Source organism: Rousettus aegyptiacus, unplaced genomic scaffold, assembly GCF_014176215.1.
Source record: "Rousettus aegyptiacus isolate mRouAeg1 unplaced genomic scaffold, mRouAeg1.p scaffold_m13_p_4, whole genome shotgun sequence".
In the NCBI taxonomy this organism is placed as follows: Eukaryota; Metazoa; Chordata; class Mammalia; order Chiroptera; family Pteropodidae; genus Rousettus; species Rousettus aegyptiacus.
The window spans coordinates 120,979,009-121,002,877 of NW_023416307.1; the positions used below are offsets into that span (position 1 = coordinate 120,979,009).

The following is a 23,869-nucleotide window of genomic DNA, read 5'->3' on the forward strand; positions in this document are numbered from 1 at the left end:
TATCCGAAAATGTCTTTTTAACTCTGACTTTTGAGAAACATTTTTACTATATATATGAAGGACTGACAGCTCTTTTTTTTTTTTTCTTTCAGCACTTTAAATATGTCATTCCATTGTCTTCTGGCTTCCATTGTTTTTAATGAAAATTCAGCCATCATTTGTATCATTGTTCCCCTGTGGGAAATGTCTTTATCTCCCTGGCTGCCTGTGAGATTTTCTCCTTATTCTTGGTTTTCAGTAGTTTGACTATGATGAGTCTAGGTGAGGTGTTCTGTACATTATTCTGCTTAGGCTTCATCGAGCTTCTTGGATTTATAAACTGAATTTTTTCCTCACATTATGTTAATTTGGGTGATTATCTCTTGAACTATTGTTCTGCCACATTCTTTCTCTTTTCTCCTTCTGAGTTTCAAAGATATATATAATAGACTGGTCACTAAGCCTTTATTTTTTTTCTATCTTTTCTCCTCCTTCTTCAAATTGGATAATTTTTATTGTACTGTTTTCAAGTTCATTGACCCTTTCTTTGCAGTCTCCAAATACCATTAGATCCACCCAGTGAATTTCGTATTTATCACATTGTAATTTTCAGGTCTAGAATTTCCATTTTGTTGTCTTACACATTTTCCATTTACTGGATTTCTCATCTGTTTACTCTAATATTCATCTTTCTTTTAAAGTTCTGAACACATTTATCATCTCTTCTTTAAGGTCTTTATCTGCTAAATCCAAAATCTGGATCATTTTGGGACATCTGTGTCTCTCAAATGCTTTTTTATCTTGATTATGGATCATACTTTCCTGATTGTTTGAATATCCAGTGATTTTTTTATTGTATTATGCACATTGTTTATAATATTGTAAGAATTTCAGATTAGGTATTTTTCCTTTAAAGAGCATTGAGTTTTGTTCTGATTAAATTATTGGTGTGTCCTCTTGATCCTGTCAGGTTTGGTTTTGTTCTTTATTATGACTAGTCGTTTTTGGTTTTGTCCTTGTACTAGCATGTGGCCCTGACACTTGATCCTTGCACCTAAAGTATGGCCTTTCTGAGATCTCAGCTGAATGTCCAAGGTATTCAGTGAGGTCTGTCCACTCTACCTGGGATGGAACTCCATCATGTGACCACCAGTGTCTCTATATAGCATTTAGTCAAAGCATTTGCTCTCTGCTGGGCCTCATGGAGACTCTTCATATATATGTATGCTCTAGCCCTTTGCCAAGGACCTCCCTACACAGACTTCTCCCCCTATCAAACTCCCCTACATAACTCTCTCTCTCTGGTACTCGGTCCTACAGTTGTCAACTGCTTCAGCAAATTCAAACTCCATTCTCTGCCACCATCCCACATAGTGATCTGCAAAGTGCCTCAAGGCTGACTGTCAGGGTGAACATAAAGCTTCACTGGTATGTTTCCCTTCTTTCTAGGATCGCTCTTTCATGGACGAAAGCGAGATTCCCATCATTATTTTTTCAAAAGTTTTATACATCAATAGTCACACAGTAAAAAATTATGTGTAAAGACACTTACATGGTAAAGAGTAAGTGTCTCTATTATCTTGATTCTAAATATCCCAGTTGTTCTCCCCAGAGGCCACCAATGGCACCCATATCTTATCTATCTTTTCAGTGCCATTTTACAGACATACATAAAGATAAGTTCCTTTTAAAAACAGAAATGACACTATACCATAAACACAGTATAACACAGTATACTTGCCATTTTCATGCACACTGTGTGCACACAGCTTCCAACTCCAAGCACCTGCATTTCTTTGCCTGCAGGTTTCTTCTGATTGCAGGAGTCCTCTCAGACTGCACTGGGGCAGGCTGCAGTGCCAGGAAGTTAATGCCTGCCTCCAGGAGCTGACCTCAACCAATGACTAGTCGGTATTTAAAGCACTAGTCCTCTTGCCTCCCTACTGGGATCACTGAGGCACATTTGACACTGTTTCCCAGAGCTCCCCAGGACTGAGCCTCAGTTGCTGAGAAAGTTATCTGCTCGACAGCACACACTTTATTGGCTTCTCTCTCTTCCCCATCCCACTTCCCTCTCCTCTACTAATGCTTCCTGGGATAAACTATTTACATCTTCACCTTTGTCTCATGGTCTGCTTCTGGGGAAATGTGATCCAAGACATTGTACCTTACATCTTAATTTGTTTACCTAACAACCTATTGCTGGGTTCATCCCACATCAATTCCAGATCCAACCACTTCTCACCACTACCATCCGGTTCAAGCCATAATTGCTTCTCACCTGGATTACTGCAGTAACCACCTAACAAGTTTTCTTGCTTTCATTATTGCTTCCTTTTCACAGGTTATCCTTAACAAAGCAGCCAGAGGTTCCTGCTAAAGCTTCCAATGCTGCTCCTCTGCTCAAAGCCCTCCACTGGCTCTCCATCATACTCAGAGTAAAGACTGAAGTCCTCAATGTCCAATAAGGCCCTACGTGAACATGCCTCAACCCCCACGCTTTCCCCCTTGCTCACTTTGTTCCAGCTACACTGGATTTCTTGCTGTTTCTGGAACATTCCAGGCACTCTTCCTTCTTGGGCCTTTGTACTGGCTGTTGCTTCTGCTTGGGGAACCCCTCCCCAGGTATCTTCACAGTTTGCTCTATCACTTCTTTCAGGACTTTGTTTAGATGGACCTTCTATGTGATGCCTCCTCTAGAAACAATCTGAATTTCAACACCCTTCCTTGACCATTCCTATTTCTTTCCCTATCTTTTTATTTTTTTCTCTTCATCACATATCAGGAGCATATAATGTCAACTTGTTCCTCCTTGGATTTCTATTATCTCCTCACTAGCCAAATCTGAAAACCCCAATACAGTGCATTATCACCAACATCATCATCGCGACCACCACCATCGCTGTTCAGACCTGGTTTATAACCTGGGCACACCATGTTGTAGCTACTCACATGTCTTTCTCCTTCATGAGAACAGGTGCTCTTCAAGAGCTGGGTGGGCTTAGGGCTATTTAAGTGCCCAGAACAAGGTCTGACACAGTGAAGACCCCACTCATTAGATTAGGTTTACCAGGAAAATCCAGGACAATCTCTTTACTTTGAGATCTGTAAATTTAATTACGCTTGCGAAGTCTCTTTGCCATGTAATATAACATATTCACAAGTTCTTGGAACTGGGTTCTAGACATCTTTAGGGAGTTGTTTTGCTAACACAGTTTCCTTTCCTTTGTTCATTTATTCAATAAGTATTTATTAGCTTTGTAGCAGATACTATCAGTGGCTTTAATACATGCCCAGCCCAGCTTCCCACTGCCAGTACTTATATCATCTGGCCAGAGGCTTTCTCCAAGTTCTGGAACAACTTTGCAGGGCCCAAAGAGTAGGATAGAAGTACTAGAGAATTCACACCCACCCAGAAGCAACCCTCAACCTATGGCTGATAGGATTTGGCAAATACATATCTCACCTCCGTCGCCCTTCAGATGGTGTAACTCTGAGGTGTGCACCTACACTGGCTCCCATCAGGCTTTGCCTTCAGTTACCTGTAGTGGTAACTTAATTAATAAAGCATACTTTTTTTTGTCTGTCTTCCTTTCCTGCCTCATTCCTTATTCCCTGCCTCAGATCTGCCTCAAATAAACTACTTATGCTGGTATCCATGTCTCAGGGTCTGCCTCTGAGGTAACCAAGACAAGTGCTTGTTACATGACAAGCACTTTTCAATGTCCTATTATTATCTCCATTTTACCAATGAGAAAACTGAGGCACAAAGAAGATAACCTGCCCACACAACTAGCACCTGGCAGAGTCAGGATCAAACTTAGGCAGTCTGGTTCCAGAGTCTCTGCTCTTGTAAACTAGTTTTTCTGTGAGGCCTCCTCTAGAAACAATCTAAATTTCAACACCCTTCCATAACCATTCCTATTTCCTTCCCTGTCTTTTTTTTTCCCTCTTCATCACATGTCAGGAGCATATGACTCCCTGAAATCACCTTGTTCCTCCTTAAATTTCTATTATCTCCTCACTAGCCAAATCTGAAAACAACCCCAAATCAGTATGTTATTACCACCACCACCATCATCATCATCATCATCATCATCACCATCGCTATTCAGACCTGGTTTATAACATGGGCTCACCATACCAGCTTTTTCTTTAGCGTAAATTAGGAACAATATTCTTACCTCAAAGTGTCACTGTAATAATTAAATGAGGAAGTGCTTTTAAAGGCTTAGTTATGATATGGTACACAGTGAGCACTCAATAAATGGCAGCTTAACACAACAATGACAACAATGCCACTACCAATGGCAATAATAATAATTGCTCAAAGCAAACTCTGAGGTCAAGGGTTGGGCCAGTGATCTTCCAGTTCAAGGGGAACTGGTCACTCTGCAGGGAGATCTATTATCTGAGAGGTAAAAAAACAGCTTGGCTAAGTGCAGAGGAAGGTGGTGGATGTTGTTATAGCAACTGATGAGCCTTTTTGTGTCCTTACAGCTAAGTGGGCGGTAGAGCAGGGGAAGAAGAAGCTCCTCAAAGGAAGCCAGCAGGAAGCAAAGCAGGACAGACCAAGGGAAGCCCCACCTCCCTGCCCCATCCTGGTCCATCGGCATTGACCCCCACACACTGAGCTGAGACTTGAGGAGGGCCAACCAGACTGCTTCCCTACTGGACTGAGGGTACGAAGGTGCTCAGAGACCAGGCAGAAAAAGAAAGCAAGAAAGCATGGGAGGCCACAGCCCTCAGACCCCTAACTTTGAGTAACCAAAGATAGTAAGCTTTGTGGACCCAGAAACACAGGTCCTTCACCCTGAGTGGAGTGAGTGCTCTGAAAGCACTATTTCAAAAATAATCTGGCAACTCCACAAAGGGAATGGTCTGAGCTTTGTGGAACCCAACATGAGAGCTAGGTATTATCACTCAAGCAAAGAAACAAAGTTTCCTCTCTTCCTTCTCTCCCTCTCTCTGCCTAGTATGGTACTGATTCATATCTATGGACTGTCTCCTGCCACGAACTGTATGATCTTCTCATCTATCCATCCATCCATCTACCCTATCTATCCGTGCTTATATTGAGCTCTACTGTACACCAGACACTGAGCTAGGCATGTGCGATTCAGCTATAAACAAAAGGCTCTTTCAAAGTTCAGGATCTTATGGGAGAGGCAAACAAACAGGTAGTCAATGACCACACAGAGAGGGAAGCACATGATGTAGATGGAAGACCAAGGTTTTCAAACTGGTGGCATCAAACTGATGAATATATCTATGGAATTCATCCCTTAAGTATATTTTATTTAGTCTTCAGAGTATTTTAAAAATGGGAACACCTTACATAAAATTCTTAATTTTCAAGTTTTCATGAAAAATCATGTGATCTGGCAATCTTGAGCTTCCATTCTGACATCGTGACAATCACTAGACCCTAACAGCAGAACTCCTCATGTTCCCCCCTGTCCCCAGTGCTCCATATTGTTCTATACCTGGCCTAGCCCCTCTAGGCATTTCTATCAGCCTGCCTCAGAGTAGAGCCAGGAGGACTTAATACAGGAGAAAGACCCAGACCTCTACCCTCTGAATAACAAGGCTGAGCTGTGGTCCAAATCAAAAGCCCTTGCTTTGATGATATCATAGATGGCGATACGTAAGCTGGGGAGAGGTGGAAGTTAAGTGTTCGGGGAACACCACCTTAAACACGAACTCTGGGGGCCCTCAGGCTAAAACTACCAAGTATGGGTCCCTCAGGAACACGAATCACCCAACCAACTCTCTAATACAGATGTACTGGTTGCCACGCCCCCTTCCCCAGCTTTGCCTAACTCAGGGCCTTCTCTGAGCTCACTGAGCCACCAAGAGGATTCTGGGCTCTCTTAGCACTCTGGGTTTGTCTTATAAGGATTTGCATTAAGTAATTAATTATGTAATTTTATTTTGTAGTTTTGACTTAAAACATTGAAAAAGTCTACACTATTATTAGACAAATTAAAGTTTTTTTAAAAATCACAGAAGTAAAAGATAAAACAAACCAAATAAACCTTAAAATAAGTTGGTGGTATAACAACACGGAAAAGAATTATTTCTTAAAAACAGAGTAATTTGACTGTACATCTTTGGTGAGATATACCCGAAGAACCCACAGATAAAAATAACTGCAAACAAAGGGGGGAAATATACTACATACCTATCCCGTGTCATGTCTGTGTGAGACGCTATGAAATACTAATCAATAAGGCAGACACTCCTACCTTCACGGACTCTTTTGTTTTATGGCCTCCACTACTCATTTCCCTTTCCAATATCATCCCAATCTCATTAAACCATTTTTTACTAAGAAAAATGTTCAAACATCAACAAAAGTAAATAGTATAATAAAACGCTCGCATTTATCACCTAACATCATCCATTATCGATCTCGTTTCATTTTGCTCCACCCTCATTATTCTCCTTTCTCCCAAATTACTCTGAAGCAAATTCCAGGCTTCATAATATTTCAATATGTTCTCATAAATATTTCAGCATGTCTCTTCTAAAAGATAACGACTCTTTAAAAACAAATAATCACAATACCATTATCACACCTAGAGCAACTAACTCTTTAATAGCATCAAATATCCAATGTTCAGATTTCTAATTACTTTATAAACACCGTACAATGTTTTACAGATTGTTTGTTTCAACCGGAGTCAAACAAGTTTCACATATTGTGACTGGTTGATATGTAATTTCTAGGTTCCCTTTTCATTACTGTCATCCTTACAATGCATTTTTTTTTTTTTTAAATGAAGGCTGGATTGCTTTTCTTATAGTTTTCCAGAAAATCAGAGTTTCCGGATTCTGCTGATTGGTTACATCGGCGTGGTGTTGTTTCACAAGTTCCTCTGTCCTCTCAATTTCCTAGAAACTGATGGTTAATCTATAGCTATGCTTCCCAAAACAGTAGCTGCTAGCCATGTGTGGCTACTGAGCACTCGAAATGCGGCTCATCCCGATTGAGGTGTGCCACACATATCAAATGCATACCAGAGTTCAAAAAAAAGAATGGAAACTATTTCATTGATCATTTTTATATTGTTTATATAGCAAAATGATAATATTTTAGATATGCTGGGTTAAATAAACTTTTTTCAATGGACTTTCTAGAAAATTTAAAATTATATATGTAACTCGTGTGACTTGCATGTGTGTACATTTCATTGGATAGTGCTGGGCTAGGAGCTTGATTGGATTTAGGTACAATTTTCTGGCCATTTCAAGGCAATGTTGCTAGCCTGCCTTTTTGCAACATTTGCGGCACCGACACTCAAAGACTGGATCCATTAATCTTTTGGGGGTTGCAAAATTATATTTTCATGCTATTATTTCATCTTTGTTAGCCGCCATTCTATAATGAAAAACTTCTTGTTATTTTAGGGAAATTAAGTGAACCTCTCAGAGAGTTCTTCCCAATGCCCCTGTATAAGGCGATTCATGATAGTCCCATCCATATTTGTCTCCTTCATGGCCCTTTTCACTGTTTGCCATTATCAATTTATTGGCTTGCTGGAATGTTGATTGGTGGTGGCCTCCTCTATGGTGAAAGCATCAGGAGGGGAGGGACTAGCTCTGGTTTAATCATCCATAAAATCCCAGCCTGAGGAGGTGCTAGGGAAGTATTTGTTGACCGGATAAAGGGATTCTGAAATGGACAAAGCTCCAAAACGTAACACAGGAAACCTGAGCTTTAATCCCAGTTCTTCTGCATGCTGAGGGTCAGTCCCAACTCCTGCAGGTCTCAGTTTTCTTAAATAGGGAGAGCAGGTGGGCAGTCTCATTGCTGAAGCACAGTTCAGCTCTTAGAGGTTCTCCCTCTCCAAGACTGGCCTCCCATCAGCTTATGCTTCTAGAGGCCTCTCTCTCACCAGGGCTGAGCTGGGGCCAAGTGTCAGATGATTAAACAGACACCCCACAGCTAAGAAATCCAAAAGCTAATTAACCCCAGCCCAGCAGACTCAAAGGAAGCCAGTCCGGCCTCTGCACTGTTCGCAGGTGGCATTCCTATCTAACTGTTCATTCTAATCGCTGTCTTTCCCCAAATTCCTTCTGTTTCTCAAAGCACTTTCAATCAAGCAAAGAGCATCCACAGAGAGCCTCTGAGCCCTGTCCCCTGGGGAAAAAGGGCCATCAAACAGAAAACCACCCCACCAGGAGCTAACAAGTGAGCTGGCAAGACAAGCTTTAACATTCAGAGGGGAATGAAAGACGAGAGCAGGGCAAGGCGAGGGAGTTTGCTGTACCCATCTCTCAAAGTTATCGGAAAAATTCAGAAAAATAAGGACAGTGAAAGTTCCTTGCCTCTGCCTGGTTTATTCTAAAGGCTCCTAACTGGTAAACAAGATGAACTTTGCGAGCAGGATTATCCCCATCTGACTTCTTAGGAAACTGAGGCTCAGGATCAGGACCAACTTAGCCAAGGTTACACAGCTAGTAGTTGGCAGAGCTGGAAAGCCACCCCAAATCGCTTTATTCATTCACTCAAAATATCTGCCAGGCACCTGCTGTGTGCTAGATGGTATGTCAGGTGTGGAGGGTGCACAAGTGTCTTAGGGCAGGGTCCCAGGAAGGGTAGCTGGAGTCGGGACGCTATGCATGTGTGGAGTGGGAGCTAAGTAAGGATGCACGCCCTAAGGGAAGCTCACAGGGGTGCACCACTGAAGCAAGGGGGCAGGATTTTGTACCACAGACCATCACAGGTATGGAAGGCAGGACATCCCAAGCAAGGGGGCTCCCATTTGGCCAAGGGCAATTCTCAGGTAAACTGGAAGTGCACAGAGAGCACACACAGCAGGTAGTGCTGTAGGTAAAGAAACCAAGATGGGCGTGGTTCCTATTCTCAGGGCCTACAGTTGCAGAGTGGAGTATTATGGGAAACCCTCGGGAAACTCACTAAGACCTCCTGACACCACCGTATTACTTATACTTTTCATGGGAAGTAAAAGGGAATAAATCACTGAAGACAATTTTGTGAGAACTACTATGTGCCAAGCACTGTTTTAAGCACTTAAGATATAATAGCAAGAAAAAGAAAATGGCAGAGCTTATATTGCAGTGGGAGCCAGGGCCATTCTGTTGCACAACTCCAGGAGGCGGTGTTGCCCTATCGCATTGTAATCTATGTAAATAGTGGCCTTTAGAACCATACAGTGCACAGCCTACGCAATGAGACATAGCTGTCCCCGCTGAGGGAGAGAGATAATAAACAATGTAAGTAAGTACAAGATTTACCATGTTAGATGGTGAGAAATCCTGAGGAATGAAAGTAGAAAATACAGAGAGGATGTGGGCATGGGGGAGGGTGCAGCTTTAGATTGGGTGGCCAGGGACAAGCTCACTGAGATTACCCATCAGTCGGCATCCCAGCAGGATACGATTGGCACATCAAAATGGGTCACTGAAGGAGAATTAGGAAAATGTGCAGAATGAAGGGAGACTACAGGGATAGAGGAGTGGGCGCTTGCCCTGAGGCTGGAAGGAGAGGAGACAGAGTGAGAAGCTGCATGGAAAGGAGAGGCGGCTGGCTCTCCAGCCTGCAACGGTCACCTGGGGTGGGAGCCGGGGAATAAACGCCAGACCTCACTCCTCTCCTGTCTCAGTTAGGGTGCCCTCCTCAGCCAAGTCCAACAGAAGCAGACTTGATTTAGTCCCGACAGTCAGCACCTGGAAGATAGGGTGGAAATAGGCGTTGAGTATATCCAGGCATGCAAACAGGAGATACTCACACAGTGACATCTGAGCAGAGACCGGAAGGAGATCAGGTCAGTGGACGTCTGGAGAAGAGTGTTCCAGGCAGAGGGAAGAGCACTGGTGAAGATCCCATGCTTCGAGTGATCCTGGAATGTCTATGCAACAGCAGCCAGCCTTTATGGCTGCCGCTGATTGAACACGGAGTGGGTGAAATCAGAAGGTAACAGGAGTGCCTGCCTGGCTGATTGTCTAAGCTTTTGAATAATATGAGAAGGCCTGGGAGGGTGCCAAGCAGAGGATGGGCATGCTCTGGCTTATGTTTTGACAGGATCTGTCTGGCTCAGTGCAGACACCAGGCAGTAAACGGGGCAGAGATGGAGGCAGAGAGAGCAGGGTGAAGGCTATGCATCACTCAGGTGAGAGATGTTGAAGGCTGGCACAAAAGTCTTGTGAGTGAGACGGTGACATGTGGTTGGGTGCTACTGCTATTTTGAAGGTAGAGCAATGGGATTTTCTGATGGACTGGTTATGGGTTGTGGGAGAAAAAGAACTTGTTACTCTTGTCTATTATCCTGCAGCACTTCAGCTATGGTTGAGGTTGACCCCTTCTAAGAAGTAGCTTGCTTGTCATTGATGATGAAAAGAAACCTATGATATCTGAAAATACCCAGTGAAGCTTCTTTGTGATCACCGTTGGCTGGGGGCAGGGGCTAGAGCATGATAATAGTGCTTTGGTTCTTCCTAAAAATGAAAACTTTGTCCTTAGAGTTTATGTACTTGCAGATGAGATGCTAAGAAAGCTGAGATTTATTGCATAATAATGTAGGAGTGGCTGAGGTTATAGAGGAAACAAAATTAGCCATTAACTGAGAGTCGTTGAGGTTGGATGATGGTACATGTGCGTTTATTACAATACGTTCTCTATTTTTGTATGATTTTAATTTTTCCAAAATAAAGATTTTTTTTTTTAAATCCTTATTGTTGATCCTTGTGATTGGAACTGTTTGGCATCTAGACTGTGGTTATTAATCTACACATGGGATAAAATTGCAAAAAATACACATTCACACGCAAAAATGAGTGCAGGTTAAACTGGCGACACCTGTATCAGGTCAGTGGACTCCATCCGTGCCCATATCCTGGCTGTGATATTGTGCTATAGTTATGAGATGTTATCACTGGGGGTGGGGAATATACGAGACCTCTCCATAGTGTTTCTTAGGACTGCATGTGAATCTACAGTTATCTCAGAGCATAATTTTTTAAAGTTCCTATGAAAGGTTACAGAAGAAAATAAATGTTGGCGAGGATATGGAGAAATGTGAATTCTTGTGCGTGGTTGGTGGGAATGTGAAATGGTACAGATGCTTTGGAAAATGGTATGACCATTCCTCCAAAAGTTAAACATAGAATTACCACATGATCCAGCAATTCCACTTCTGGGTATATAGGCAAATGAATTGAAAGCAGGATCTCAAAGAGGTATTTGTACATACATGTTCATAGCAACATTATTCACAATGGCCATAAGGTAAAAATGACCCTAATGTCCATCAGTGGATGAATGGATAAACAAAATGTGGTAAATTCACACAATTGAATATTATTCAGCCTAAAAAGAATAGGAAATCTTGACACATTCTACAACATGAATCTTGAAGATGTTAGTTATGCTAAGTGAAATAAGACAGTCATAAAGAGATAAATACTGTATGGTCCCACTTATATGAGGTGCCTAGAGCAGTCAGATTCATAGAGACAGAAAGTAGGATGGTGGTTGCCAGGCCCTGGGGGAGGAGGAATGGGGAGTCTGTGTTTAATGGGTATAGAGTTTCAGTTTAGGAAGATGAAAGGTTCTGAAGATGGATGGTGGTGATGGCTGCACAACCACGTGAATGTACTTAATTCCCCTGAACGGTACACTTAAAAGGTTAAAATAGTAATTTTCTGTTATGTATATTAACAACAATTTTAAAATAGGGGAAAGCAGGTCCGGTTTTAGATGTCTCAAAAAAAGTTAACAGTGAGTTAAATGAGGATGTTACCAGATTCACTTATTTTCTGTCCAGAATGACATAATAAAGGACAGAGGAAAAGCCACTGACAGACTCTCTCTAGGTGCCCTGCAATTTCCTTCATTGCCATCAAAAGAATCCCAGGCAGGGCTCTTTCAGACGATAGTGACATCCCCAGGATGGAAGTCCCTAAGTCATTGAGAAATCAACTATCAAATGACCAACCAACAATCTGGGTAACAGCCCTCAGGAGGGGTCGCCAGACTCTCATAACATTTAATGAGGGTCTAAGTAACTAACTGGTCAAATCCTACACATCCTTCAGGTCCCAGCTCCAATGTCCCTTTCTCAAGGAGTTCTTCCCTGATTCCCCGGACTAGATGTTAGTTCTCTATTTCAGGTCCACTACAAATCCCAGTTTGTGCCAATTGTCTAGGCATAATTACTAATAGTAAATTCTCACTCTCAAAAGGGTCCAGGTTTAGATGGCATATCATATGGTCACCCTACCTATTGTAGATTCTCCTAACATCCCTTAACTATGGCTAATACATCATGTAATGTCTGTTCGCCAGCTGCTTTGTAAAAGCTCCCGGAGGGCAGTGAACATCTTGTTCATGTTATATCCACAATATTTAAAACTATTAAATCCACAGAGCCTTATGTTTAATATAAGCTCAATAAATATTGGTTGCATAAAAAGATATTTATGATATTTTATAAGTGTCTACAGCGGCCATGGAGCTGCCCCTTTCAGATTCCCTCCCGGATACATTGTAGTTGGCTGACAGCCTTCAGCGGCTGCCCAGGCTACTCCTAGACAAAGGCTGCACAAGGGAGGCAGGGGAGATGCCAGAGCTGGTCCTTCCCTCCCAATGGGGCTTCCTCCAACAGCCAGTCTTTTCACTGGGGTTTCCCATCAGCCCGGCCAAGTCCTTCTCAACACTGAACCACAGTCTGAGATTTCTTCTACCCGAACCTATTCCTAGCCTCTCTCCTTTCACAGTTGTCTGACCTGCACTGCGATCTGAGCTCTGTCCATCTGAGCTCTGTCGTCTGCTTCTGTTCCTTTCTCCTCTTTATTCCTTACAAGGAGCTTCCCCTCTAACCCCCTCCCATGTCTATTGTCTTGGGGTCTGCCTCTCAGAGGACCTGAACTGGCATTCCATCACAATAGGACAGTGAGGTGGGAAACTGGGTTCAATTCTCTTGTTCCCACCAAGACACCCCTCTCCCCCTGGAAGGAGGAGAGCCCCTGCCCAGCCTGCTCTTCCATTGCTCAGTCGGCAGTCAGGAATACAATCTCTGGCCAGTTCTCTTGCACTTTCACAGATGTTTCCTTGCCATTTCTTCTCTCTCTCTCTCTCTCTTTGCCTCCGCCCCCACGTCCATGCGCGCGGGTGCTCGCTCTCTCTCTCTCTCTCTCTCTCCCCCTTCCTCTAATTAAATCTACTTTTCTCTAGCTGCAATATTCAAGATCAATTAAATAGATATGGGGCATTGATTAAACTGCTGTAGCCCTGGTGGTACACAAGCCTGACTGCACATTAGACTCCACTGCAAGCTTCTTAAAAACAATGTCCAGGCCCACCCCAAGAGCTTCAGACTTCATTGTTCCGAGAAGTCTGGTGTCAGCTTCCAGGGGGAATAGAGTGTGCAGCTGAGGTTAAGAAACCTGGTACAGTGTACTTCCCACATGCTTTAGCTAATTCTGTCAGGTGAGTGCTACTATCTGATTTCTCAAGAGCAACTTCTCTATCTCCCTCCCCACCTCCACCTGACCAACTCACCAGTCACTTATGGTATAGTTCCCTACACTAAGACTCGAGGCCCTGTTTTGGGGACTTTGGCTTTTTCCCTTATGCAAACATCCTGGAACAGTTATTTATCCAATTACAACTCCCTCAGCAGTCAGAGTCTTGTCATCGCGAATTTGACTATAGAGCCCAGCATGGTTCTTGTAAATTCTTCAGAAATGTTTGTTGAAGGATCATTTGGATGTCTGTTAGGTGGGACAAATGGTTTGACAGACAAATAGACATGAATGGATGGCAATAAAGAGATAAATGGATATGGATGAATGCATGGACAGTTTATTGGCTAGATGATGGATGGATGGATGGAAGGATGGATGGATGGATGGATGGATGGATGGATAAATGCAAGAGTAAGTTTTTCTATACTTGCCTTGTGTCACAAGGGATTTGAGATACTTAAACAGATTCAAGATACTTATAGTAAAATTAAAAAATAAAAATTTAGCACTCTCTTTGTACCTTGCTCTGCTCTAGGTATTAGAATACATTAATAAACAAGAGACAAAGATTTTTTCCCCTGGTGAACCTTACATTTTAGCAGCACAAGACAGAAAATAAACAATAAACATAATAAATGAGTAAATTACAGAGTATGTTAGAGGTTAAGAGCTATTGGTAAGAGAGAAGAGTAGGGAGAAGGAGATTAGAAAAGCCAGAGAGGCAGGGGTGAGATGGAATTTTAAAGGGAAAGATCATGGAGAAGGTGATCTCTGAGCAAAGACTTGAAGGAGGTGAGGGAGGAAGCCCTGCAGAGATCTAGGGGGTGAGCATCCCAGGTAGAGAAAGGGCCAGCTCAAAGGCTTTGGGTCAGAGTGAGCCTGCTGTGTCTAAGGAGTAATATGAGAGGCCCGGCAGCTGGAGCAGAGTGAGTGAAAGGGAGATTAGAAGGGGATCAGAGGTACAGGGTAGCCAGGTCACAAAGGGCCTTGCAGGTGATAAAGACTTTGGCTTTTATGCTGAGTGACATGGGAACCATAGGAGGGTATTGAACAGAGGAGGGGTGTGATCAGGCTTAGGTTTTAAAAGCATCCCTCTGGTCACTCTGTTATAAATCAGTAGGCCATGGGAGGTTAGGATAGAAGTAGAAAGAGCAAAGAGAAGTCATCCAGTTAATGGTGACTCAGACCAAGGAGGTGGTTGGCAGATTAAGTGATGAAAGGTGGTTGGAGTCTGGATATATTCCGAAGGTAGATCCAACGGGATTTCATGGCGGTTTGGATACGGGTTATGAGAGAAAGAGAAGGAACCAAGTTTGATGCTTGGGTTTTTGGCCAGAGTAACTACAAGAAAAGAGTTGTCATCAACCTAAATGGGGAAATCTGGGATTGAGTCAAGATTCTGGGTGGTAGACAATCAGGAGTCTACTTTTGAAGTTTGGATGTGCAGTGGAGATGTCAAGTAGGCAATCAGATATTAGTCAGAATTCAGGAGAGGTCTAGGCTAGACCTATAAATGTGAAGTCATTTACATATAAATAGTATTTAAAGCAATGAGAGTGAGTGAGAATACCAAGAGAGTGAGATGGATGGGAAAGAAAAGAGGTTCAAGGACTGAGTTCCAGGTCACCCCAACATTAAGAGGTTGGAGAGAAAAGAGAATCAGTGAAGAAGAATGAGGAGAGACCAGTGAGGTAGGGGGACAAGTAGCAGTACACGGTGCCTTGGAATTCAACTGAAGAAGGAAGTAGTCATCTTCGCCAAGCCACAAGACAGACAAGGACTGAGAGTTGATCATGGATTTTGCCATGAGGAAGCCATTGGTGGCCCTGACAAAAGGAGCATCTGTGGATCAGTGGGAGTAAACACCTAATTGGAATGAGTTTTGAAAAAATGGGAGGAAGGAATTGGAAGGATTGAAGAGGAACAGTTCTTTTCAAGAGTTTTGCTGCAGAGGGGAGTATGGATGTTTGTTGCTCAGTGATCCCCAAGGACCTAGTCTTCTGGTATTCAAGTCCTTGTGTCATCCTTCCCCTTAGATCTAGGCTATTCCTGTGACTGGCTTTAACCTAGAATGTGGCAGAAGCCACACTGTACCAGTTCCAGGTCTAAGCCTTAAGAAGGCCTAGCAACTTTTGTACTCTTGGAATCCAACCACCATGATGCAAGAAGCCCAAGCAACATGGACAAGCCACGTGGAGGCCCCCTGCCCAGTGGCTCCAACTGAGTTCCAGCCAAAGCCAGCACCAACCACCAGCCTTGTGACATCTTAGCAAAGTGGAACCGCCAGAAGGCTATAGTCCCAACAGATACCACATAAAAAAGAATAATTTCCCAGCTGAGCCTTGTCAACCCACCAAATTGGAGAGATAATGAAATGGTTGTTATTTGAAAGTCAGTAGGTTTGGGGATGGATTGTTACATAGCAACAACTACCCCAAACAGGGAGACACGAAAGGGGAGCTACAAAGGAGAAAAGGGTCAAGAAGATTTTTTTAAGATGAAGAAAATCATGGCATGTTTGTATACCAATTAGAATAATTCAGAAGAGGTTAAAAATTATGCTGCGGAAAGAGAGAGGATTGTTAGATATGTCCTTGAACAGATGAAGGGAGATGAGATACAGTGCACAATACAGATATACAAGTGCATGGTCAGCTCACCTGGCAACAGGTAGAAAGGCTGAATATGTGCGGGGAAATGCTGGTTGGAGGGTCAGTGTGTGGTGGGATGGAGAAAGAGGCGTTAGAGTTTAGGGGAATGGAGTGAAACAGTTATCTAGCAGAGCTGGAGTGTGACTGAGTAGAAAGGTAGAGCCTAGTTACAAAGCAACACAAAGAGCTTTCTTAACATTCAAGGTCATAAATTTTTAAGTGAGCAGAGTCAGGCTGGGTGTCAGCAGCCACGTTCAGCTGCAGCTGTGTGGGGGTGGAGGCAGAGTTGGCTGAGAGTTGGACATGACCCGAGTTGTGGCTGTGCCAAGTGAGTGTGGAAAACATAAATAATAAGTGAAGAAATAAAGACCTGAAGAAATCCAACTCAGATTAAAAGCTCAAGACCAGGGAGAGAGAGACAGAGAGAGATGGAGACAGAGACAGAGAGAGACAGAGAGACAGAGAGACAGAGAGATAAGTAGTAAATATGGTCATGTTTTAGACTGGTGATATTAGGCAATCCCACTTAGTGTGGATGAGTTTCAGATCATGTACTGAGAACGAGTTTTAATGAGAAGGGAAGGCATGGAGCCAGGAGGGTGTCAGGAGCCTGGGATGGACTTGGAGGTGACAGCTGAAGTATCTGTGCTGCCTCCTCCACCCTGCCCTAGGACAAACCTGGCTCCTATTTAATTTGGTTTCAGTTCTATTCGCCCTACGGTAGAGCTCCCCGTCCCTCCCTGACTCCTCTCTCACTCTCCCAAACCTCCCCTTCCAGAAGCCAGGCTGTGCCCCAGGAGACTTCTCTCCCCAGAACATCCTTAATAGCCAGGCCCAGAGGTAAGAGGAATTCCAGCAGCTTGGAAGCAGGAAAGCCAGCTTCTAGCTTCCGGGGCTGGGAAAGCAAGGCATGCTGGTCACACGTAGCCCAGACTTCAGTGACCCTCCCGCCAGAGGCACACCTCGGGATTCTGGGAAGAGCACCAGACTCTGTCACGAGCTGGGGACCCTTGGCCCTATCACATCTTTCTGCGTGTCAGCTACTCCCTTGGTTCCCAAGAGGATCACTTATTAAAGATCTAGATGATAGGGCCCCTACCCCAAGCCAGCAGTGGAATCTAGGGATCCTGATTTTCAACAAATGTCCCTGGTGATCCTCAGAAACAGTCGAGATTAGAAATTACCAACTCGTCTCTTTGAGCCTCAGTTTCTCTATCTGTTGTTATAGAAGTTAACATAAAAATCTAGGTATGCTCCCCAAGCACAGATGTGCTTTGAGCCCACGACGGCCTGGCTGTGTCATTATTCCCATTTTTAAGGTGGGAAGAATGAGGTTTACAGAGGCAAAGGGATGAAGAAGTGGGCCACAGGATCCCTAACAGCTTTTGCCAGCGCTTGGGTTGAGGAATCTGAGGATCCAAGTGAGCCAGCAGAATCTGCCTCCTAGTGCTTAGGGCTGACTTAGGCTCTCACTTGTCCAGGGGACTCTCTTGTGAGTCGAATGAGTAACAAGTGAGCCTCTGTGTCCAAGCATGTCACTGCGTACGTGTGAGCGAGGTTCCCTCCCCTCACTGGCATCCTTCCCCTTTCCTAAATGAACCCCCAGCTCCTCCCTGACTAGTCACTGCCTAACCTGTAACCTATTTTGGGTATCTCCGCTCTCACCTCTTTACTACCCCTTATTTCAGAGTGAATGATTTCTGCACAACCTGACGGCTGGGTGGGTTGGAAAATTGGGAGAAAGTTCAGTCTGGTTGAGTCACTTCAAGAGGGAAGGTGGAGAGAGCAATTTGTAGCCATTAAGAAGGTCAGCTAGGGGAGCCTCATGTTGGGATTTTCACTTAAGACAAATTACTCTGCTTGTGTGCAGATAGAGGGGAAACTGGACTGGAAGAAGCAAGGCATGAGGTCTGCAGGCAATTATGAAGTTATTAAAATCATTCAGGTAACCATGGCTTAGATTGGGGTGTGGGGAGGAGAGAATGGAGAGGTGACAGGCTGTGGTGGTGGCTGATTAGACGGTAGCATGAAGTGGGGAACAGTGAAGGTGGCGCCCGAGATTTGGACTCGAAAGTCTGGGTAATTGTAAAAATTGTTCATGGAGATGGAATCGCTTGAGAGGGAAAAAGCTGCATTATCTTCGGAGTCATGCTCTGAGTTCCTGGTGGACAGTGGACCCATGTGCAGGGACTGAGGTGCTAACATGTCCTCTTGGGTGAGACTTCTGAAAGATTTTCTGTTTTCATGGTGGGAGAGTGTCTGGTGCTGTGGCACCAGGGTTAAAGTCCCTGCCATCCTCAGAGGAGCCCTGGTGTGAATTAGAAAAAGGTGACGCCCAGAGAATGAGAGGAAATATTTACAAATCACATATCTGATATGTGTGTAGTATCTAGAACATATAAAGAATTCTTACAAACCAACACTGATAAGAAAAAACCCAATTAAAAAATGGACAAAGGATCTGAATAGACATTTCTCCAAAGAAAGCATACAAATGACCAATAAGCACATGGAAATGTATTCAATAACATTAGTTATTAGGAAAATGCAAATCAAAACCACAATGAGATACTACTTCATACCCACTAAGTCAGATATATATATATATATATATGGCAGACAACAAGTGTTGGCAAGGATGTGGAGACTTTGGAACCCTAAAGCATTGCTGGTGGGAATGTGAAATGGTGCAGCTGCTCTGAAAAGCTGTGGTGGTTCCTTGAAAAGTTAAGCATAGAATTACCATACGATCCAGCAATTCCCAAGTATATATCCAAGAAAATAAAAAACATATGTTCACACAAAAACTTATAGAAAAATGTTCCTAGCAGCATTATTCATAACAGCCAAAAAGAGGTAACAACCCAAGTGTTCAACTAATTAATGGACACTTAAAATGCGGAATATCCATATCATGAAATATTATACAGCCGTTAAAAGGAGTAAAGTTCTGCAAGAAATGCTACGACATATATAAGTCTTGAAAACATCATGCTATGTGAAAGAAGTCCCATTAGGGAACATACTACAGAATTGATTCCATTTATATAAAAGTACAGAATAGGGAACTCTATAGAGACCAAAAATAGATTAGCAGTTGCCAAGCAATGGGAGAAGAAAGGAATTAGGAGGTATGGAGTTGTATTTTGGGGGCAATGGAAATGTTCTAGAAATGGATAGTAGTGATGGTTGCACAAAATTGTGAATATACTAAGACCACCCAAGAAGCAAAATAAGTCCTTCTTCCCGCTTCAAACTCAGTGGTTGACTTTGGCCTCAGCTCTAAGACCTGTCAGTCCGCACACCCCTCCAGCTGCAATTACACCGAACACTCAAATCCCTTAAGCCAAGCTTCTTCCACACACCCAGCTTGCTCATTCTTTTCACTCCAGCTACACTCTCTTTTTACTTTCACACACCCCTAGGAGCCTCCTGGGGACTTGCCCTGCCTCCTCAGACCCTCCCATGCCTAGCCTCTCCACCAAGCCACCTCCCCATTTCAAAACCCTGCTCCCTGCTCACCTCTTCTTGGAATCTCCCTTAGAGGAATACCACTGACCTCCCATCAACTCTCTGTGCTTGTAAAAATACCCAATCACTATGTTTTAACCTGGGTTCTGACACTTAAAGCTTATGTGACTGCAAAACCATATAACTTCTCTGGTCCTCAGTGTTCCCATCTGTAAAATGCATATTGCCATGTGTTTCAGTCACTTGGGCCGCTACTATAGGCTGGGCAGCTTAAACAACAGCCATTTATGTACTCACGGTTCTGGAGGCAGGAAGTTCAAAATCAGGGTGCCAACACAGTTGATTTCTAGTAAGAACTCTCTTCCTGGCTTGCAGAAAGCAGCCTTCTCACTGTGTCATCATCACATGAACTTTTCTCTGTTGGTGTGTAAGGAGAAAGAGGGGGTGGATAGGAAGGAGGGGGGAGAGAGAGAGAAAGAATGAGAGAGAGAGAGAGAGAGAGAGAGAGAGAGAGAGAGAGAGAGAGAGAGAGAGAGAGAGAAACACAAGCTCTCTGGTGTCTGTCTCTTCCTATAACACCACTAATCCCATCATGAGCCCCTGCCCTCACGACCTCACCTAACCCTAATTACTTCCCAAAGGCCTCTTCTCTAAATACCATCGTAATGGGGGTTAAGGCTTCAACATACGAAATTGGGACAGAGGAGAGGACATAAACATTCATTCCACAACACCATGCTTACCTGCCAGGCGGAATTACACAGAACTATGGATGTATAAATTTTTGTAAGTGTAAAATGCCAGACCCCATGAAAGGTGATTATTTTTCATCATACTATGTAGATGTGTGAGTTTCTCTGCAGGGGAATACCAAGGGCAAGTGAAATACCAGTGCTCAGGGGGGAGAGAACATCTGCTGCTTTGGGAATGTTCTCTCAAACCATGAAGCCCAACTACCAGGAGCCAGGATCCAAAATTCCTCTCTCCCTCCTGGGATCCTTGAACCATATTTTGCCTTGAGTCATAGATATCTGAGTTTCTGAATCTCAGGCCTGACCATAAAGTTCTTAAGTTCAGGGGCTCTGCAGAGAGAGCTTTCCCTGCTCTAAACTTCAGTGTTCTTGTCTGTAAAGTAGGATAATAAGAGAGCCTATCTGATAGCATTAATGGAGAGTTTCCAGACAGCGGGGCAGAGAGCTGGAGCAGCGGCCAGGGAGGAGATGGACAGTGCAAGCCCCTGAGGGAAGGGACACTTGGGCCTATCCCTTCTCTGAGCATGGTCATGTGCTTGGACAGAGACCCAGAATTCTCAGATAAGTTCGAGGAAACTGAATGGAGAAAAGACCAGTGCTCTTTTCCCAGGCAGACTTCTAGGCATTTCTCTCTAGAGGAGAAATAGCTTTGTGCGGTGGGGCAGAAGAACTTCAGATGTCTAACAGAGTCCTCTATGTCCCAGGATTTATGGGAGCTAACCAATGACTCCTGTGCCCTTGGGAGGGCCCTGGGAGCAGCTGAGAAAGGGAATGAGACTTAGGAGCAAGGGACAATTTAGTGAAGTGACCTGTGTGGGTAGGTGACCCCTCCTCAGAGAGGCACAAAGGTGTCTCAGCAGATGCCAGTGTGGATAAGTGTCGACGTACCCCAGCTGCTCTCCACAAGAGTCCTACAACTAAAATGCCACCCCCAAAGAAATAAGAAAGACAACTTATCTGAGGTTCAGGTATCCCACTCAAAATGGGAGAACATAGCAGAGACTGAGCTCACTTAACAAAAAATAACATTACCTTTCTTGCTCACCTGAGTTTATGGACTAAAATTAGACCACTGTTACACTTTTCATGCTATATTATGCTTGTCATTTTATTTTCCTTTCCTCTCCTTGACACTGCAGGTAACTGGAGGTCAGGAATAAGGTCCAATTTGTCCTAGAATCAGTGACCTGCTGGCCCAGGACCTGGCACAGAGTAGAGGCATTGTGAAGATTTGTCAAATATCAATTGTAAGCTCCCTGAGACAAGGGAGAGAAAAATAGCTACATAGTTGAGCACCTACTTTATGAAAAGCCCTGTGCTATGTTATACGTATAGGCTGCCCTGTGAGGTTGGACTATGATGATCATTTTTTACAGACAAACACATAATAGCCAACATTTACTGAGCACTCGCCATATGTCAGGCATCGTTCTAAGCGTTTTTCATATATTAACTCATGTAATCCTCACTGCAACCCAATGAAGTGAATATTATTATTATTCCCATTTTACAGATGAGGAAACTGAGCTATGGATCCGTGAAGTAACTTGCTAAAGATCGTGGTGGAATTTTAATCCAGGGTGCTTGATTCCAACACCCTGTGTCCATCTTCAGCCCATTTCTAGCCCTTTGCCCATGCTTCCTGCACAGTCAGCTCTGTCTGAAACCCTTTTCCTTCTTAATCCCTGCCCGTCTCACTGGTGAATTCCTCACATTCTTCATACCTCCTCTGACTTCCTTGATACTCAAGAGCAGAAATACCCATTCCTCCCCCTCTTTACCTCTTTGTTCCCAATTTGTATAAGTTAGGATTGGGTTTATTGCATCTAATAGAAAATCCAAAATAATAGTGGCATAAGCAAGGTTTCTTTCTCATGTAAAGAAAGTACGGAGATAGACACCCCAGGACTGATATAGCAGCTCTACAGTGTCAGTGACTGAGGCTATTTTATCTGCTCTATCATCCTACTTTGGGGCTCCCTTCTCAAGTTGATACCATAGGTCAAAATGGCTACTAAAGTTCCAGCCATTGCATCTACATTCTAAGCAGCAGCAGGAAAAAAAAAAAGGAGAGTTTGCTTGTTCCCTTCAAAAGACTTCCTATTATCCCCCCCACATTTCCCCTTATACCTCTTTGACCAAAACTCAGTTATATGACCACGTCTTGCTGCAGGGAGGCTTGGAAATACAATCTTTTAGTTGGATATTGGAAGATCATTATTAAGAGGCAAACCACAATCCTTGCCACACCATCACTTTAACATTTATCACATCACACCTGGGATGGGTTATTTGGATATTTTTATCCCAAGCTAGAATATCTTGAGAGCAAATTCTTGGAATCTTCATCCTCATATCCCAAAGTCTAGCACATGTTGGAGACACCCGAGATGGAAGAATAAGTTACTAGGTGTTAACATTTTCTTTGGATATCCTGGGATCCAAAACATGGTTCTCTACCCATAGCAAGCCTTTAATAATTGTTTAATTGAAATGTTCTTGACCTTCTTTTCCCCATTTTAAAATGAGTATAAATGACCTACAAAGTAAATCCCTGTTTGGATATCCTGGTCCATTTTACAAAATCTGACAACTATATCTAAATATTAAAAAATGAAACCCTAGCCAGAAACAGGTGTTGTGTGTAGTTTTCAGTCTTTTTCTATTTCTTCTGCATAAACACATATACATGGTTTGCATATAAATAGAATCCCATTGTACATACATTTTATAATCAACTATTTTTACTTAATGACATGTGAAGGAACTTCTGCTTTTGTCTGTGATAAACTAGCTTGTAGAGATCAACCTTCTCAATAAACAACTAGAAAACCTGGATAAAATTGTTAGAAAGAAAATAAAAATCTGTTAGATGGCATCAAAGAGCTATCCAGGAAAGCAGAACTTGAAGGATCAAGATCCCAGAGTGAAAAGAAACACACGGAGGTGGGCCCAGTATTCTATGTGCTTTTTCCCACAAATTTATCAATTCTTAGCCAAAGACAGCTACCTGGAGAGACTGAGAGGCTAAGCAGAAAGCAGATGCTAAGAAGCAGATGCTAAGCATGGCTTTCAGCAGTCTTTCAGGGATGGAGAAAAAAATTCATTTATGCCAAACACGTTTCTGGGCCCTTGGAGGGGCCAGAAACGTGTTCGGCATAAATGAATACGTGTTCTCTTGGAGCATATATGAGTATTTTTTGAAGCTTACGGACCTTCTCCATACATATAGTTTTGGCCTTGGAAGGAACTCCAAGAGACTGTAACCAAACATTTCACTTTACGGATGTGGTAACTGAGTCCCAGAGCTGCTGAGCGACTTGCCCAAGGCCACACAACAAATGCATACGGCCTTCTGGTACAATTTTCTTTCTCTGCACTGCTCTGCTGCTGTTGCTTCTGCACCCAGCTGTAACCTCCCCATTCCTCTCCACACACCCTAGCCAGAGAGGGAGAGAGAGGTAGGTCAAATTCGTTTTAATAAATGAAAGAGCTTTTCTAAAGAGTAACCAAACACAAATC

General features: G+C 43.3%; 1 long non-coding RNA gene across 1 annotated transcript in view; it reads right to left on the reverse strand.

Moving 5' to 3' along the window:
• LOC107500315 overlaps positions 1 to 23,869 on the reverse strand; it is a 44,531-nt gene that overhangs the window by 16,836 nt on the left and 3,826 nt on the right. Inside the window, exon 2 of the long non-coding RNA XR_001594501.2 lies at positions 9,559 to 9,675. This is a non-coding gene — a long non-coding RNA (uncharacterized LOC107500315). The remainder of the gene's footprint in view (positions 1 to 9,558; positions 9,676 to 23,869) is intronic.